At 47.0% G+C, this 20,199-nt stretch overlaps 1 protein-coding gene and 1 pseudogene across 1 annotated transcript in view; one reads left to right on the top strand and one right to left on the bottom strand.

Moving 5' to 3' along the window:
* GPR39 (G protein-coupled receptor 39) overlaps positions 1-20,199 on the bottom strand; it is a 231,364-nt gene that overhangs the window by 93,758 nt on the left and 117,407 nt on the right. The gene's annotated exons all lie outside the window — the stretch shown is intronic.
* On the top strand, positions 16,442-19,605 carry LOC105748334 (60S acidic ribosomal protein P1-like; annotated as a pseudogene).

The raw sequence follows: 20,199 nt of genomic DNA, 5'->3' as shown, positions 1-20,199 counted from the left end.
CTAAAAAAAAAAAAAGATACAAATGAACTTATTTACAAAATGGAAATAGACCCACAGACTTAGAAAACAAACTATGGTTACCAAAGGGAAAAGGGGGGTGGGAAGGATAAATTAGGAGTTAGGGATTAGCATACACACACTACTATATATAAAATAACCAGCAAAGATCTACTATATATATAGCACAGGGAACTCTGCTCAATATTTTATAATAACCTATAAGGGAAAAGAATCTGAAAAAGAATGTGTGTGTATAAAAAACTGAATCACTGTGCTGTACACCTGAAACTAACATGACATTGTAAATCAACTATCCTTCAATTTAAATAATTAATTTAAAAAACAAAAGATAAATATGGACCAGAACTAGAGACACTAGAGGGAATATAAGGAAACAAGAATGATGAAAAGGCTGGGCGGGCAGGGCAGGCAGGCTCCCAGGGAGTCTCAGTGAGGCCCCTTAGAACCGACCGGAGACAGTGGTCGGATACCCACACCCCAGTCCTGCTTTGAGGCCCAAGGTGGAATGGAGAGCCGGCCCTAGGGGAAGGCAGGCGCCCGGGCGTGGTCAGCACTCTGAATCTAGGCCACGCTGGCTTCCAGGGCTCGGCCCCTAAAGCTGAAGGACCCCGTCCCTGACAGGCTCCCCAGCCCCCTCTCCCCACCACAGTGCCTGTCCCAAGTGGGGTGCAGCCTCCAGGAAGGTGTGACCCCAAGGCTCAGCCACGGCCTCTGCAGAGCCGGCAGCAAGCAGGCAGCTGTGGGTTCCACCCCTCCCTCAAGCCGGCAGCCGGCTGAACTGGAAACAGGGAGGGCTCCGTTTTACGGGCCCCGGCGCCCGTGCTGACTCGGCAATTCTCGCTCAAATTATTTTGATAGATACCAGGTGGAGCAAACTACAGGAAAAGCTCCAGCTATCTCAACGGTTAAAGCAGGAGTCAGGCCTACCAACCGTCTCTCTTCTCATTCTTTTAAATTACTTTACCACTTGCTCACTGCAGCATAAAGAGAGTGAATAGATCAAGAAATAGACAAAACTGAGGTAGATGTTAACCCCATCGCACAGATGATAAAACAGAGGCGCCCGGTTTGACTGACTCAAATCACACAACCAGTAACGGGCCAGACTTCCACGGGCTGCATTCCCGCCTTCAGCCCTCAGCAACAGACAAGCCCTTCTCCAGGGAGCCTGCCCAGCACAGGTCTTGGAGGCTCCTCAGAGGTGCGTAGGCGTCTTTGTCAGAACCGGGGGGCATTTCACAGTCACAGAGGTGCTGTGCGTGTTGAGCAGGGCATACTCTCAAAGGCCTCTCTGGACAACTCAGGCCTGGGACCATGGTCTGCTTCTGGCCTGGGCCTGTTAGAAAGCAAGCAAGAAGCCTGGAAGCAGGGCTTCTCAGTTTGACAGATTTAGCAGCTCCATGACCTTGTTAAGACCTAGGTTCCTTGTAACATTGCACTTCGTAATTCTCGTCATAGAAATCTATGCCCTGGGCATGGATACTCACAGTCAAAAGATAGCTGTGGCTCCAGGCATCTCATCCTCCTCCGACAACTCCAAACACCAGGAAGGAGAAAGAAGGACCACCCCTTCTTAAAGGGAAAGGAAACCTTTTTCTAAATTGCCTCCATCCCCCATCCCTGCGTCCTCCTGTTACACTGGCCAAAACGGAATCATCTGCCCAACTGCAAAGCAACCACGAGCAACAACTGAAATACTATGATTGCGTTAGATCCTTAGAGGATCCTTAGACCAAGGATCCTCAGCCCTGGCTGCACATTGTAATCACCTGGGATTTTTTAATACCCACTCCAGACCAATTAAATCAGAATTTCTGGGAGTGGAGCCCAAGTATCAGCGTTTTTTTTGAAGAACTCCTCAGGTGTCTTTAATGAGAAGCCAAGTAGATAACCACCGTTTGGACTCACCAAGTTGTACCACCTGGTGCTGGGCTCGCTGCCTGAGAAAATTCTGGGTTCTGCAGGCAGGAAAGAACGCGGATGGAGGGGACTCAGAAGACATGAAACACAGGACAGGAAGATGTTCACGGAAAGGAAAGGGGATTAGAGGGAAAGCCGAGGGAGGAGAAAACCATACACTGTAACCGACGAGCGTCTACCTGGGAGGGTATCACAGTATGTAGGGCCCCAACATTTATCCTAAGCGCCTTCAGGATCTCACACATCACGGCATCCTGTGTACTCCTCCCAGGCCCATCCTCAGTATAGTACTGAGTTTTTTCTCCCGCATCCCTGTTACCCAAACAACATTGCAAAAAGGTGGTGGGTCATGGGGGAGAGTAGAAGTAGCAAGAACTTTAGGACAGCAGCCCTAGGGAAACACTTCTTAAGAAATAAAAGAACACTGAAAAGAAACACTCCTGGTTTTGAAACACTCTATGGCCTAACTTTACCTCTGGTCTCCTAGGAAACTCATCCAACTGGATGTGCTCATAAAGACTCTAACTGGGACAAATGCCTCTGTTGCTTCATAGACAGAGTCCATAAGAAGACTGTGACTCGAGAGATGTTTCTCTATGGGTATCCTTTCACCTTTCTTTTCTCAGTCTCTCTTATTGACAAATACCAGCGGTATCGGCTTTAGAACACTGGAATCACCTGGGAAGCTTCTAAAACATCCCATTGCCTCAGCCAATCCCCACACCATGTCATCAGAATCTAAGGGACGATCACAGACATCAATAGTTTCTAAAGCTCCCCAAGCGATTCCAACGTGTAGCCCAAGTTGAGAACCACTATCCTACGTTCAAGACCCAGATAAACCTGATCTGAGTTTGTTCATTAAAAAAAAAGTTGCATATGAGAATCCTCATCAATGAATCATGTAGTTGTTGGACAGTATACCCCCGAAGCATTAAGCTGGTAAGACTGGATGGAAAGTGGAACCCCCTGCACCTTTTCTGGACAATGCAAGATGCCTTTTTTCAAAACGATGCCGATAGCTACCAACCTGACACAAGCCTCAGAGAGAACACGAGGCAGAGGTGGGAGTCTGTAGCCTGCCTACTCAGGACAGGCCCTAACTCAGGTTTGACATCTGTTAACAGGGTAGCATAAAGAGAAAATTATTTTGAACACAGGATGCAAGGAGAAGGGCGTGAAATGCCATTAGCGATGACATCAAAATTTATAATAATTGAGCCCATTAGTCGTATCCGTTTATTATTTGTAATGCCACTCTGCATGTTTCCAGGGAGGGGTGGCTACCTTCTGAGGCAATTGGGGTCACTCAGGCAGCTGGGGAACTTGGGGACGTTCATTTGGTGCAAAGGCAGCTGGGCCCTCATTGTCAAGGAGTTGGATCTGTAAACTAACGAACGCTGCTGCCTTCCCTCCAGCACAGATAATCCCTTTCATCGGGGGGAACTCCCACTTCGGCCACTTTGGGTCAGCGGGGAGGGTAAATAGCTTCCTGACAGGTTGGGTTTCCCGTCTTGGCATGGCAATAGATTTTTTTCCCCCAAAGTAAAAAGGGCTCCATGAGGGACCGTGGGAGGATGAGCGGCAGCCACGGATGCGACACTTGATGTTAGAATCGCTGGGGAGCTTTTACAAATCCTGATGGGGACGCCAGGCTGCATCCCACACCAATGACAGCAGAATCTCTGGAGGTAGGACCCAGGCCCGGGGTACTTGCTGAAGCCCCTCAGGTGATGCCAACATGCAGCCAGGTTTGAGAACCAGTAAGCCAGGGGCGTGATCCTCAACCCCCCAGGCTACCAACAGAATCCCCCAAAGCTTTTTGGTTTTTTTGTTGTTTTTTTTTGCGGTACGCGGGCCTCCCACTGTTGTGGTCTCTCCCGTTGCGGAGCACAGGCTCCGGACACGCAGGCTCAGCGGCCATGGCTCACGGGCCCAGCCGCTCGGCAGCACGTGGGATCCTCCCGGACCGGGGCACAAACCCGTGTCCCCTGCGTCGGCAGGCGGACTCTCAACCACTGCGCCACCAGGGAAGCCCCCAAAGCTTTTTGTTTTTGCCACACTGCACAGCTTGTGGGATCTTAGTTCCATTCCCTCCCCTCCCCCAACCCCTGGAACTTTTAAAATGACCAGTGCCAGCATCCCCCTCCCAGAGACGCTCTAATTGGCCTGGGGTGAGGCCTGTGTGTGGGGATTTGTGACATTCCCCCAGGTGGGACACCAACAAGCAAGGAGGATGAGAAGCACAGCTGGAGGGTGGCGGCTGATCACAGCTAGGTGGTGGTCAGCCTCACTTGTATCTTGTGGCTCAGCTCAGAGCCTCCCAGGGAACTTGGGAAGAGGGTCGAGGCTTCATCCTTCCTTGATGAGCCTGGGCCCCTGCCTGCTTTCTGAGAACTCCTGGTGATTCTCAAATCCACCCTCACAAGGTGGTGGAGGCACGGTCCAGCCAGATCTCTTTTAGTGAGATGTGTGCCCCTGAGCAGTTTCACATGCCTGAACTTTTGTAAGCTGGGTGCTAATTTTCAGTGCTAAGGGAAGCGTCCATCTGAAAGACGACCATAGCAGAGAGACCTTTGGTAAAATTAAGAATCTGTTTATAGTCACCCACTCTCAACATGTGGCCTGTTTTCAAGCTCCACGTTCTGAGCTAGTGATGCTTCTTTGCATCTGTGTTTGCATTGTTATGGTCTAAACTCTCCTTTTTTTAATTTTTATTTTTTGCGGTACGCGGGTCTCTCACTGCTGTGGCCTCTCCCGTTGCAGAGCACATGCTCCGGACGCGCAGGCTCAGTGGTCATGGTTCACGCATGCGGGATCTTCCTGGACCGGGGCACGAACCCGTGTCCCCTGCATCGGCAGGTGGACTCCCAACCACTGCGCCGCCAGGGAAGCCCCTAAACTCTCCTTTTAAAAACGAGCTCCACCTTAACCTCATCTCTGGAATCAGAGCAAACATGTGCACTTCATGTAGCAGGACCCATCTTATAACAGCGGGGTCAGAGGACAGGGCCACCTTCCGGGGGGTGGCATACACTGCTCTGCCAGGCCTTTATCGAGCAATGCTGCTTCTTCCACGGGGAGTCCTTTCACTTGTGTTATGTTCCCATTTTTTGTGTAATGATGAGCAATGTCCTAACAACGTATATACCTTGAAGTCTTTTGCCTGAACAACCCAATGAGCTTTCAACTCTGTTTTTCTGCCTTATTGCATGAGCTTGTTAGAAGGTTAGAGATGGATGAATGAATTCATTCTCCATACACTGAGTGCCTACCGTGTGCTGGGTTTTGGTGCTGTGTAAATGGGAGATAGTCTCTGCCATCAAGGGGCTCACCTAATGGTGGGACGGAGAAACGTGTTGGCGTGGAGGAAGCCAGGTGCTAGGAGGCACCTAGCCTGGGGCGGGGGGGTGGGGGGAAGGTGTCCCAGAAGGCTTTGTGTAAGTGATGACATCTGAATAGGATATCAAGGCACAGAGAGCGCAGTTGGCCAGCTGGGGTGGGGATGGGATGGGGGTGGGGTGAGGGACAGCTTGCATTCTGGACAGAGGACCACATCTGTGCACGTGCAGAGAGCCGCGAGGATGCCTCGGGAGGTGATCAGGGTGGCCTAGGTAACGCGCCTTTTATGGACCCACACGAGATAGGGCTGGAGAATTAGGCAAGGCCAATCATGAAAGCTGTCCTTACAACACGCCCAAAAAAGGGCTGCATAACACACCAAAGAATTTTTCCAAAGGCAAGGAACCTCATTGAAGGATCTGTGTGAACAGAGGATCAAACATAATCCAATTTGAGTTTGAAGGAAAATACTTCAGTGGTGGCGCGGAGGATGGATTTGAGGGAGAAGAGACAAAAGCCATGGCTCTTAACGTTGACTGCACGTTGGAATCCTCGGGGTCCCACCTCCTGACATTCTAACGGAATCGGTTTGGGATGTGTCCCGGGTATCCGAATTGTTCAAAGTTCTCCCAGGGATTCGGATGTGCAGTAGGGGGGTTGAAAACCACAGGTGTTTACAGAGTGGTCAGGTGGAGGCGAACGCAGTAATCTGGGTGGTGGAAGGAAGGTACAACGGTTCATATACTAGGGCAGCAGCGGAAGGGGTAGAGGATAGGACCACTGCTAAGGGCAGGGGAGGCAAGGAGAGGAGACATGTATAACTCTCAAGTCTGGGGTTGAGAGAAGGGGAGGGTAGAGGTATGATTCACCTAGAGTGGGACTCAGCAGGAAAAGTAGGTTTAAGAGAGAAGAGGAAGAATCAGGTCTATTGGAACAGCTTTGGATAACTGTTTAACAACCGTAATTTATTAATTTTTTTCCTTTTTATTGCAGTATAGTTGATTTACAATATTGCATTCGTTTCTGGTATACAGCAAAGTGATTCGGTTATATATAATCTATATATTCTTTTTCAGATTCTTTGCCATTATAGGTTATTATAAGGTATTGAATACAGTTCCCTGTGCTACACAGTAGGACCTTGTTGTTTAGGAAAAATCAGTTTTTAGAATGTGAGACACATACAATGATATGACCAATATAGAAATGGGGCTAGAGGGCTGGATTCCTGTCAACAGCAGAGAAAGAGGGGTTCAAGTCCCAGGTGTGGGTGATACACCAATGGAGATGAGTCTGTCATACAGAGAGAAGTCAGAAAGAAAAACAAATACGGTATACTAACGCATATATGCGGAATCTGAAAAAAACTGGTATAGACGATCTTATTTACAAAGCAGAAATAGAGACACAGATGTAGAGAACAAACATATGGATACCAAGGGGGAAAGGGGAGGTGGGTGGGATGAACTGGGAGCTTGGGATTGACATATATGAACTCCTGATACTACGTATAAAATAGATAACTGAGGGCTTCCCTGGTGGCGCAGTGGTTGGGGGTCCGCCTGCCGATGCAGGGGACGCGGGTTCGTGCCCCGGTCCGGGAAGATCCCACGTGCTGAGGAGCGGCTGGGCCCGTGAGCCATGGCTGCTGAGCCTGCGCATCCGGAGCCTGTGCTCTGCAACGGGAGAGGCCACAACAGTGAGAGGCCTGCGTACCGCAAAAAAAAAAAAAAAAAATAGATAACTGAGAACCTACCGTATAGCACAGGGAACTCTACTCAACGCTCTGTGGTGACGTAAATGGGAAGGAAATCCAAAAAAGAAGGGACGTACGTATACGTATAGCTGATTCACTCTGCTGTACAGCAGAAACTAAAACAACATTGTAAAGCAACTATACTCCAATAAAAATTTTAAAATAAATAAAATCAATGGAGGATGTTCAGGGTTAGAAGAGAATAAGGCTGAGACCAGGACCCCGGGAAACGTTAACTGGTAAGGAATGGACACAGGAAGAGGAACCAAGAAAAGCAGCTGAGAGAGTCCAAATGAACCCAGGACACAGGATCTGTACAGTCACGGGGAGACATGGCTTCAAAGCACCAGTGAGCAACAGCGTAACGTGCTGTGAAGAACAAAGGGGACTGGGGCTGAAATCCCCGGAGCGGGTTAACTTCGGGCAAAGCCATTTCAGTGGAGTGGGGAAGCCAGAGTCAGACGGTGGTAGTGTGCAGAGAACAGCTGAAAAGTAGAGAAACAGGGCTTCCCTGGTGGCGCAGTGGTTGAGAGTCCGCCTGCCGATGCAGGGGACGCGGGTTCGTGCCCCGGTCCGGGAGGATCCCACGTGCCGCAGAGCGGCTGGGCCCGTGAGCCATGGCCGCTGAGCCTGCGCGTCCGGAGCCTGTGCTCTGCAACGGGAGAGGCCACAACAGTGAGAGGCCCGCGTAAAAAAAAAAAAAAAAAGAAAAAGAGAAACAGTGAGTGTGGCCTTGCTCTTTGGAGTAATCAGGTTGTGAGGGGAAGGTGGGAGGTCAGACCGTAGCTAGATGGGGGATTCAGGTTCAAGGCCATTTTCTCAGTAGGGGAGGGGGTGAGAAAGGAGAGCCTTGAGGGTGTTTATAGTAGAAGAAACAAAGCTGGGAAGGAATGAGCGGGAGATACATGAAAGAGGGGAGTGATGGATGAATGGAGGGCCCACGCGAGGCCACAGGGAAGAGGGGGTGCCTTCCACAGCACAGAGGAGGGTTCAACCTTGGGCGGAGGGAAGAACATCTCTGCCCAGAAGTTAAAGGGGAAAGGAAAAGCAGGAGAAAAGGCAGGTGGGTTCTGGGTGGGGAGAAAGGCCAACCTTAAGAAAACTTCCATCTGACAACCTCTCTTTTCTCTATGAATTAAAAGGCAGGACTCTACTGAGGCCATGATGGCATGTGGTGGGTGGGAGATGTGAGGAAAGCAGTAAATATTTATTATCACTGCTTTTGGAGACTGGGGGAGGGAGCTGGCTGAGGGCTGCAGGCAGCACTGGGAGCCCAGTGGAGGCTGGGAATGGTGCAGATGCTCTAACCAGTATGAAGGTGGGGAACGCCGAAATATACCAGGCTGCAGGATTCAGCCCATGGTGACAGGCTCTTGCCCTCCCCATTCACCCCTTCCTTCATTCCACCCCCATTTTTTTTCCTTCGTTCCATGCTCACCACTTTGCTACACAAAGTGTGGGCTCAAGCCAGCAGCCTGAGCATCAGGTAGGAACCTGTTGGAAATGTCTGATCTCAGGGGTCAGGCCAGACGTCCTGTAACAAGATCCCCAGGTGACTGGAATGCACATTACATTTGAGAACCACTGCTCTAGTCTTTTCCAACTACAGTTCTCGCTGCCTTGCTAATATGCCATGAAGTTGGTGTGCTCAGCTTGGAACACTCGTCCCTCATGCTTTCTAGGCAATTCCCCTCCTCTGTTAAGACTGTGTGTCACTCTTACCTTCTCTCTGACTTTTCCAAGGCCCTGCTGGGAAGAGCTATGTGCCGCCTCAAATGTGATTCCAGACGTCATCTGAGGGCCGCCATGTTGCTTTCCCTTATCCTCAGCGCCCAGCACAGTGCCTGGTACAAAGCCAGTGCTCTGTAAGGTGCCTGAGTATGGAACCCAGGGCCCAGTTCTCAGCTCCATGTCCCAACCCCACGCCCCTGACCATTTTCTGCACATGGAAAGTCATGCCTTTTTTACAAAAAAATAGTGCTATAAATTAAGCCCCAAATTCCTCACCTTGCATTTGCCTGATATGACCCCAAACCCTGGGAAAGCACTGGGCTTGTTGTTTTCTATAAAAATTTAAAAAGCCATATCTCACTTTTTCAAATTACATGTCACATAAAGCTCAGGTCTCAGGTCTCAACCTTGGGCAGGCTCTTTTCCCAAGTGGCTATAAAGAAATGCAGTATTTCAAAACATCAGTTCACCTGTTAGTTCATGTTCCAAGTGTGGAAACCCTCTCTACTTATTTCTGAGTAGGAAACCTATTTTCTAATAAAGCAAGGAAAGTCAACTAAATTACAGACATGTATGGCCTTTCAATCCACTCTGTATGTTCCTGGGTATGAAAATGAGGTCTTTTTTTAATCCCTTTTTTCTATCCCTTTTTTCCATTTTTATGCCCTGTTTTCTATCCCTTTTGGAGCTTGACATATAGTTGGTGGTTAACAAATGTGCTTCTGATCAATTGAAGAGGAACTATTTCCCTACTTTAACAACTAAGTTTGACCAAGAAATATACTGATTGTGGGGCAACTTGCTGAGTCGCCTGCTAAATGTTTATTTCCTCCTTCTAGGTCTGCCCCGACCTTTCAGAGTTATCCTTTCCAAACCTGGGATTTATGGCTGATCATTATTGCTTAATACCTGCTGTACAATTAAAATAACCTGGGAACCCAGGAGCCTTGGGAGGCAGAGAGAAAACAGAGAAATCCACCTCAATACAATCTCAAACCCATCGCCTTATTAATCACGTTAGGCCCCGAAAAAATAAATTTTTCGGCCCTTAAACATTCCCAGAAATGCTAACATTCAGGATGCTTCCCTCCCCACCCCCATCGCATTTGGACCTGCCAGTCATACTCTGTGTAGGAAAGGATTTTGATTTGTGTCAGTAATGTTGCCTTAGAAATTGCAAACATTTAGAAATGCACAGAAAAAAAATTGGAATTTAAGAGATTCAGAGTCAGTCTACAAGAGACCCACTTCAGACCTAGGGACACATACAGACTGAAAGTGAGGGGATGGAAAAGGATATTCCAGGCACATGGAAATCACAAGAAAGCCAGCGTAGCAATACTCCTATCAAACAAAACAGACTTTAAAATAAAGAATGTTACAAGAGACAAGGAAGGACACTACATAACGATCAAGGGATCAATCCAAGAAAAAGATACAACCATTATAAATATACATACACCACACATAGGAGCACCTCAATACATAAGGCAACTGTTAACAGCTATAAAAGAGGAAATCGACAGTAACACAATAATAGTGGGGGACTTTAACACCTCACTTACACCAATGGACAGATCATCCAGACAGAAAATTAATAAGGAAATCCAAGCTTTAAATGACACAACAGACCAGATAGATTTAATTGATATTTATAGGACATTCCATCCAAAAATAGCAGATTACACTTTCTTCTCAAGTGCACATGGAACATTCTCCAAGCTAGATCACATCTTAGATCAAAAATAAAGGCCTCGGTAAATTTAAGAAAATTGAGATCATATCAAGCATCTTTTCTGACCACAACACTATGAGATTAGAAATGAATTACAGGGAAAAAAACGTAAAAAACACAAACACATGGAGGCGAAACAATACATTACTAAATAACCAAGAGATCACTGAAGAAGTCAGAGGAAATCAAAAAATACCTGCAGACAAATGACAATGAAAACACAACAAGATGAAAAGACAGCCCTCAGAATGAGAGAAAATATTTGCAAACAAATCAACAGACAAAGGATTAATCTCCAAACAGCTCATGCAGCTCAATATTAAAAAAACAAACAACCCAATCAAAAAATGGGCAGAAGGCCTAAACAGACATTTCTCCAAAGAAGACATACAGATGGTCAAGAAGCACATGAAAAGCTGCTCAACATCACTAATTATTAGAGAAATGCAAGTCAAAACTACAATGAGGTATCACCTCACACCAGTTAGAACGGGAATCATCAGAAAATCTACAAACAACAAATGCTGGAAAGGGTGTGGAGAAAAGGGAAGGAACCCTCTTGCACTGTTGGTGGGAATGTAAATTGATACAGCCACTATGGAGAACAGTATGGAGGTTCCTTAAAAAACAAAAAATAGAACTACCATATGACCCAGCAATCCCACTACTGGGCATATACCCAGAGAAAACCATAATTCAAAAAGACACATGCACCCTAATGTTCACTGCAGCACTATTTACAATAGCCAGGTCATGGAAGCAACCAAAATGCCCACTGACAGACGAATGGATAAAGAAAATGTGGTACATATATACAATGGAATATTACTCAACCATAAAAGGGAACGGTACTGGGTCATTTGTAGACATGGATGGATCTAGAGACTGTCATACAGAGTGAAGTAAGTCAGAAAGGGAAAAACGAATATCGTATATTAACGCATATATGTGGAATCTACAAAAATGGCACAGATGAACCGGTTTGCAAGGCAGAAATAGAGGCCCAGATGTAGAGAACAAGCGTATGGACACCAAGGGGGGAAAGTGGTGGTGGTGGTGGTGGGATGCATTGGGAGACTGGGATTGACATATATACATTAATATGTATAAAATAGCTAACTAATAAGAACCTGCTGTATAAAAAAAAAGAGCAATTCAGAGTCATGGGACCTTTGGTACATCTGGAACAGGTATGTGGATTCCTTCAAATAAGGCAGTGGGGGGATTAACATGTGTCCACTCCCCACGAGGCTCCATCCTAGCACTTTTCATAGATTATCTCATTTCATCTTCACAAAAGACCTGCCAAGTGGCTATTGTCAGTCTCATTTTTCAGACCAGGTAACTGAGGCTCAGAGAGGCTAAGAAAGTGACCCAGAATAAGACAGCTACTAAGGCTACTCAGGATGGCATTCCCACAGGGGTCATGGTCTTCCCACCTCGAAAGCTATGCCTTTTTTTAATTGCACTAAATTGGCATGAATCCTATTTTCTTAGACTCTGTCCTTTATATAACAAAAAAGAAGCATTATGGGATGCCCCCAAAGGACTTCCTACCAAAACATCGTATTCCACTTATCTCTCATGGTAACTAAAATTCCCAAATGACTCACTCTTTGGGATTAGGGCCACTGAAGCTCTCTGTTAGGATGACAATGTTTGCTACAACGAAGAGAATTCCAAATTAGAAGTCATGAAATGTTTATTAAGTGTGTACTTTACCCACGCACCATCGTAGATGTTGTGACAAACACACAAAACAATTCTGTACCCTCAAGAAGGTTACAAGCTACATAGAAATTTCAGATCTGAGCAACAGTTCGAAGTGGTAAACAGTTGTCACCAGCCCCCTACAAGGTGAAGTGTCAGATAAATTTTCTATGCAGATGTCTATAGGCCCTCAGATATTATACCCTTAACAGAAATCCTGGCCACTCAAAAGATGAATTTCACTAAAGTAGCTCCTGTCACCCACCCCGAGGAAATGAGTCTTGGGAGGCCGGAAAGGGCTTTGATGCGGAGGACCCTCTGTGAGGTTGAACCTGATTAGAACAGAAGGCCTGGAGTAGTCATTAGAATTGACTGTACAAGGTGGGGGCAGTATGCGAAGGGGGAGAATTTGAAAAGTCCCATTTTGCATCTACCTTTGCCACACAGAGTTGTCTGCACTATTATATCCTGTCACTCTAGCTGCCTCAAAAAAAATCTCACGCTAGGTAGGAAGAACATCGAGCCTGGCGTTTGACAGTTGTTAGCGTACAAAGGACTGGCTATCTGAATCCCCGGGCCATCCCCAGCCCCACCTGGACCACAGTCTTCTCAGAAACACACATGATGAGGAAAGACCTTGCTTAGAGCCAGTGGTGTGCTGGAGCTGGTGTGTTCCAACGAGAGAGAGTTAGCTGTGAAACATTCAGCGATCGTGATAACCAGCCATGGTGGGAGCATTTACACTATGGAAATTGGCAAGTCACACCTCAAAGCTGTGTCTTTTTTGCGGAGAGTTTGCCAGCTCACCACTGCTTAGAGCTGTTCATATGTTGCCCTCTCTCTGATTTGTACATTTACATGAACTCTGTGTCATTCGGCGAGCCTCAAGTTAAGATGATACGCATAATGAATTTCACCGTTTGGTATTTAGCTCTAAGAGACCAAGGATGTATTTGCTTTGAAGAAGGTTTTCTTAAACAGCTACTAGCATCTCTAAACAAATTAGATGAGCGATGATCAAAGTGTGGCCCCGGAACAGGAGTATCACAATCAACTGTGAACTCCCGCCGCATCCCAGATCTACTGAATAGGGAACTTTAGGGATGCCCCAGCAACTTGTGTTTTAATAAGCCCTCCAGGTGATTGTAACACACACTCAAGTTTGAGACACCAAACTAGAGTACCCTCTCCCCCAATAGTAAAACCAGTCTTTGGCTTTTACCATTTATACATTGTATGCACAATGTACATGCTCACACCATGTAAAAAATTATCAGGTACTATATGCTCTCTATAATATCTGTGTTGCAGCCAACCTTCAAGATGGCCTCCAGGGTACCTCCCGGTGTAAGTGGTACCTCCACTTATTTTGTCCCCTCCCATAGTGAATCATCAGGGGTCTGTGTGTGACCAGCAGAGTGCTCAGAAATTCTCATGTGTGACTTCAGAAACTAGGTCATTCAAGGTGTAGCTTTCATCGTGTTCTCTTGGTTACTTGCTCTGGGGGGATCCAGCCACCATGCTCTGAGGACAGAAGCCCATAAGTATAAAACTGGGATACCAAGAGCCAGCACCAATGCCAGCCATGTGAGTGATCCCCCCAGAAGTGGACCATCCAGCCCCAGCCAAGTTTTCAGATGACCATAGCCCCAGCTGACACAGGACTGCAATCTCACAAGACCCCTGGGCCAAAACCACCCAACCAAGCAGTCCCTCCTGAATTCCTGACCCATAGAAACTGTGAGAGGCACAGCACTAAGTTTTGGGGTAATTTGTTACACAGCACTAGATAACCAATACACACTGTACTAAAAGTGCTTAAGGGCAGCCACATGGGGAAGGATTCAATGGTACAAAGTTGTATGAAGCAAGGTCTTTTCCAAAAAGAAGCTCTCTACTTATGTGGGAGATGAGATACATAAGCACTAAAAATAACTGGGTTTTTATTACTTATTATTAAGAGATCACAAGTCTAGAGGGAGAAAATGCACATGCAAATCCTTTGAAAAATGAGTTATGCTACAAAGTCAAGTTTTCCGGCCCCCTTTAAACCCCAGGACAGCATTTTAATCTGTCCCCTTTCTTAATCTACTGTATTCTTCCTCAGCTTTTTAAGCAGAGTGAATACAAAGTAATTGCTGTTGATGAGGTAAGGGGTTGTTGTGAACCAGTTATACAGGGCACAAAAGATATCATTTAGCTGTCAGTACAGACAACCCGGGACCCAGGGCTGCATGTCAGTGACTGCCTTCAGCATGCTAGGAGGCTAACAGATAAGACCATTTTCTGGTTTCTAGAAGTCTTTGTAAATCCCCTCATTCATTCTTCACCACAAACTCGTGACTCGTCACATCTTCCTAATGAGAAAACTGCAGCTTGGAGCAGATAAGTGGGGTCACCTAACTAGTAAGTGACAGAGCCGTAAACTATCTGACTCCGAGCCCAAGCATGTGGCCTTCAAAGAACTCTCACTGGCTTCAGAAAGGTCTTTGGTGTCAGCTTGTGTAACATAGTATTTTGAGGCAACACAGGTTCATTGTATAAAATCCCAAAGGTATAAAACTCAGGGTTGGGAGACTGGGATTGACATATACACACTACTATATGTAATTCCTGATATCACTGAGCTGCTGAATCAAAGCCAAAGCTTCCTACATCCAGACTTCATGTTATGTCAGAAAAAATGAACCTAAATTCATTCAAGCAATCGTGGTTAGGTTTTTTGTTTCATGCACCCAAAAGCATTCCTAAATAATACTGATGGCAATAGACTACAACCACCAAACTTATAATAACAGGACATGCAGTCGGTGCTCTTCCTCTACATAAAATAGAAGGAACTGCTACAGTAGGTCATTGAATGCTTCCATAAAGCCACCTTCCTAAAATTGCACTTGATAAAATCTAGGATAAATGCTGGAAAAGTTCACCAAAACAATCTAACTTAATCAGCATTATAAAAATATTCTGGATGGAAATGCAGCTTGGTATAATAATGGAACGACCACTACATTAATCAGAAACCATCAACTGAAGCTCTTAGTACTACTAATGCTATCTTCAGTAACTCACTACTCTTCTCCTCATTTTTCATCTATACAATGAAGAAGTTAAACTGGGTAACCCTGGGGTCCCCTTCAGATTTGATATCCTGTGTAAATTGTGAACTGAAATAAATTATCTTTAAAAAGTCACATGGGCTTCCCTGGTGGTGCAGTGGTTGAGAGTCCGCCTGCCGATGCAAGGGACACGGGTTCGTGCCCCGGTCCGGGAAGTTCCCACATGCCGCGGAGCGGCTGGGCCCGTGAGCCATGGCCGCTGAGCCTGCGCGTCCGGAGCCTGTGCTCCACAACGGGAGGGGCCCTAACAGTGAGAGGCCCGCGTACCGCAAAAAAAAAAAAAAAGTCACAAACTTCTTCTGTGGCCTCCCCATTTGCTGGCTGCTTTCCAGCTGCAATAGCTGACCTTCTAATACCTTGCATCAGTCTGAAAGGACAAATACACCTGCATTTGTCATAAATACATCCAGTCTTTTCAAAGCACTTTGGAACAAAGGTGGAGGCAGTTCATACCATGCAAACCACAGATGCAACACAGAGTCCAAATGTTTTTTTCCAGAAGGAAGGTGCCTCCCGGGGTACAGTGCTCTTTGTCAGTATCCAAAGACTGAGGTCTGCCATCTTCCAAAATGGCTGGACCATGGATGAACTGATTGAACTTTTCCCTATCTTCACCCATTGCATGTTAGCTAGTTATCCATTTTCTTGTTTTCAAAATTAGCAGGATCTTTTTGTGCTTTTGCCCCTGATCTTTCACTAAGGTAAGACTAAACTCTCTACAATAGATGGCTCTCTCAGTACTTCACCCCGTTATGCTGCTCGCATATTCATTATTGTCCAAGCTACAGTGTTATTTTTCCATGATTTAGCTTGTTTTGTGCTGTGTGGTGAATTGTGAACGAGGCAACCAGGCTGAATAATTTGATGGGCTTTCAGGAGGATACCCTGATGTCTTTTTATCTCCCTCACCAACCCACACAGACCCATTCACATGCACAAGGCCTGGCAAAACTCCAGTGCAGAGTTGCAGGCATTGTGGACAGGTATAGTTTGAGGGCTGGGGAACCAGAAAGCAAAAGGGTACCTCCTGATCTCAGGAGCCTACGGTCAAGCGTCTACAGATACGTGCAGTGAACACTGTATAGGGTTATAAGGCAGCGTAGCAGTATGTGCATGGTACCGTAAGCCCTCAGGAGGGCTACTTAACTGAACGCAGTGTGGGAGGGGAGATTCAGGGCAGCCCTCCCCCTCACAGAAGGCCACATGTGGTGAGTTTGGATAAGACAGGCTGGCAGGTGTGCTCAAAGAGGGACGGCTGCTGATTTTTCTAACCCCTTCCCCACCCTTGCCCCTCTTCTCTCTGTTCTCTCCACTTTCCTACCTGCTCTCACTTCCTCAACAGTCTTGGCTTGTGTGGGGAAAGCTGGCATTCTGCAGATGCCACCAGCCAAACAGGCGGCCCTGCTCCCACCAGGCTATCTGACGTCACACCTGGGGCCCACCTCGAACCTTCTCGAACCAGGTGCTTGGTGAAGGAGCCCAGAGGCATCTTCTTACAGCCAAAAGGATTGGTGTTTATAAAATCTGTTTGGGGATTGTTTTACAACACTGTGGAAGCTGGAAATATGGGATCCAAACAACCAAGGCCTCACAGTGCCTTGGCAGTTTGCAAATGAACAGAGTGATGGAGGAGTATTGTGGAACTTTCCAGAAGGGCTGGGAAGAGGCTTGGAGTCAAGGAAGGGCAAGTACAGAGACTGTGGCCAGGAGGCGTGGGGCTGGTGGGAGCCCAGCAGGGAACTCTCACCTTGTCCTTGATGCTAGTAGCCCTTTAGAGCCGTGGGTCTCTCCCACAGGAACAAGGGAAACGGGGGACCACGGATAAAAACCTTCCAAATGATTAAGGGCTGGTAAATAAGGAAAAGAGGAGAAAGGGAAGCCGAGGGCCTGGTGGTTAACGCCAGTCCTCCTGGGATGTGATGCACTCTCAGACGGGGGCCCCCTCCTCTTCAGAGTTCACAGGATAAGACAGAGAGGGTTTCTCTCAGTACCGGGACTCTCGAGAAGACTTCCTGATGGTGAGCGCGGTTAATGGTCAGATTCTGGGGAGGTAATGTCTCCCCCTCTCTGAAGGGCTTTGAAAGAAAGACCCTAAGCCTACCCCTAACCTGGATGGTTTGCAGTGGTCCAGCTCAGAGGGAAGGCAGCTAAATGGATGTTTGGGTCCCTTCCAGTCTTCAGATGCTCTACGTCTACCACGTGGTGTCTGTCTGGAAGAAGCTGTATGGCCTCTAATTCCATCATAAAACCAAGGGCATGTTAAATATCTGTTCACTGTAAAACTCCAACCGCTCTACTGATACAAACAATGTCCACCTGCCTTCCCTTTTAAACTTAGAACCCAGAATTCTAATTTATTAAAGACTGGGATATAAATCGAGCAGGATAACTCATTTGGGGCATTTAATATTAGACAATCCCCGCCCCCCCGCCGACCCCCTTAGGAAGTATACTGACCAACTTGCTTTATTTTTTAACTTGTAAAAATATTTTCTACCATAAACATTTCAAACATATGGAAACATAGAGGCGACAGCATAACAAACCCCCGTATACTCATCACCCTGATTCAAAATTAACAGGTCTAACAAAATTAGCAATCATTGCTTCCTAGTCAAGGTCATCACTTGGCCAGCTCACAGTCAGCTTGCTGAAATCAGCCTCCAGACAAGGACCCGCATTATATTCGAGTACATGTGGTGGTTATGTCTCTGAGGTCTTACGCCTTTACTGTTGCGGTGACGTGTAGAATGCCTTACATTCTGAATTTGTCAGCTTGTCTCTTCGTGGTGTCATCTTATTTGTTCCTCTGTTCCCTGTATTTCTAGTAAATGCAGCTTGACTAAATTCAGGTTCAACTTTATTTTGTCAAGAATATTCCTGTCCCTTGCCCCAGCTGCGGCTACGGGGCTCGGTCCTTCCAAGGAAGCTAAGGCCGTGGTGGGGTGAGGCCCTCACTTCATCCAGCGACTAGCACCGTGCCCAGCGGCCCCTGCTTAGCGCTCACCCGCCTCCATCTCGGAGCTGGCCTGCATCTACTCGGCCCTCACCCTGCACGACGATGAGGTGATGGTCACGGAGGATAAAATCAATGCCCTCCTTAAAGCAGCCGGTGCAAACGTTGAACCTTTCTGGCCAGGCTATTTGCAAAGGCTTTGGCCAATGTCAACATCGGAAGCCTCCTCTGCAACATGGGGGCAGGTGGAGCTGCCCCAGCAGGAGGTCCTGCCCAGCAGCTGATGCTGCCCCAGCAGGAGGTCCTGCCCCTTCTCCCACTGCTGCCCCAGCTGAGGAGAAGAAAGTAGAAGCAAACAAAGAAGAATTTGAAGAGTAGGATGATGACGCGGGCTTTGGTCTTTTTTGACTAAACCTCTCTGGTAACATGTTGAATGAAAAGCTGAGGTCTTTGCTGGAAAAAAAAAAAAATTCCTTAGGTGGTATTGAGTGGTTTGTATTTTGGGGGTCCACGATGACTGGTATTTCCTCTCTCAGTGGCGCTATCATTAATGAGTGAGTTCGGGATGTGACAGCCTGACCCCTCCCATGTAAACATCCTCATCAACCTCTGACTCATGGTTTCGTCCACTGATGATCATTGCCTGAACCAATTACTTCACCAGGGATTGAAAAATGGGGATTTTCTATCGTTTTCTTGATATTTCTTTTCACCTTGCCTCCTTACATATTTTAGGTTCAATGAAGAAGAAACGATACAAAAATATGCATCCGTGGATGTGGACCCTGATACAGGAATGAAGAAACACCTCTCCACTGAAACTAGAGATCTTGATTTGGAAGACAGTGTTAGGAACAAAGGTAGAGACGAAAAGTCTGAAATAGGAAACAGGAAGAGCGTTCTTAGATTGGCAGCCATGCGTCTTGGGACCAGGCAGGTTTGCACACTCTGGGCAACCATCATCTTAGGTATAAACTAAGCCCAGAGAAGCATCTGGCCTTATGGGAGCTGAAAATAGAACATACAGAATCAAGAATGGAAAAATAAGAGGGAAAGAAGGAGGCATTTCACTTCTGAGTGAAGTTTGGAGACCCCAGGGCATCACTGCAGTAATAGAATTCAAATCCACATGCTTCTGACAGCCCCACTGGGCAACAGGCATGGGTGAGACTCTAGTAATGGAGGCCTGAATGACCTCCCTGACTCCACTCGCTGGGGACAGTGATGCCACTGCTGGCATCTGCAAGCAGCCCTCACATAGGCTGGCAGGGAAGCCCAGTGGGGACACCACCTGCCATCAATGTGCATGGGGAGGGGCTGATGCTCAGAGCACGAGCCTGGTGCGTACCTGCTGCAGCCTCCCTCCTCCGCCTCTCTGCTTCTGGAACGCCACCTTCTCTATTTCCCCTTCCAGGGAAACACGATCAACCTCATTTGTTCTGTTCCCTACACAAGCCCACCTAGAGAGCAAATTGATACCATGCTTGCTTACACAGTCATCACCCTCTTAGCAGCTGCTTCTGGAGGACCAGAAGGATGGTATGGATAAGTTGTTCCAGCTGCCACTGTGCAGTAATTAGAATTTCCTGCTTATAAAATGTAATTCTGATCACACGACCAACTCCGAGTCAGGAAGGAAGAAAAGGCGGGAGAGGGGCAACCTCTAAAGGAAGCAGCAATGCTCTGCAGGGGCCTCCCTGTTCAGCTCAGGAGGTTAAAAGGCAAGGACAAAGGATGGAAAGAGAGACACGCAAGTCAGGACGAATTTTTAAAATATGTGCAGGTCGTGTAGGAATTGTCGCATCCAGAGAAAGACCCCCAATTCACAGAGGTTTATGAGTGATAAAGAAGACAACAGAAGGTTTGTTTGTTGTTTTTTTTTTTGCTGTACGCGGGCCTCTCACTGTTG

This window comes from Orcinus orca, chromosome 7, assembly GCF_937001465.1.
Source record: "Orcinus orca chromosome 7, mOrcOrc1.1, whole genome shotgun sequence".
Lineage (NCBI taxonomy): Eukaryota > Metazoa > Chordata > Mammalia > Artiodactyla > Delphinidae > Orcinus > Orcinus orca.
This window is presented reverse-complemented; position numbering and strand designations above follow the sequence as displayed.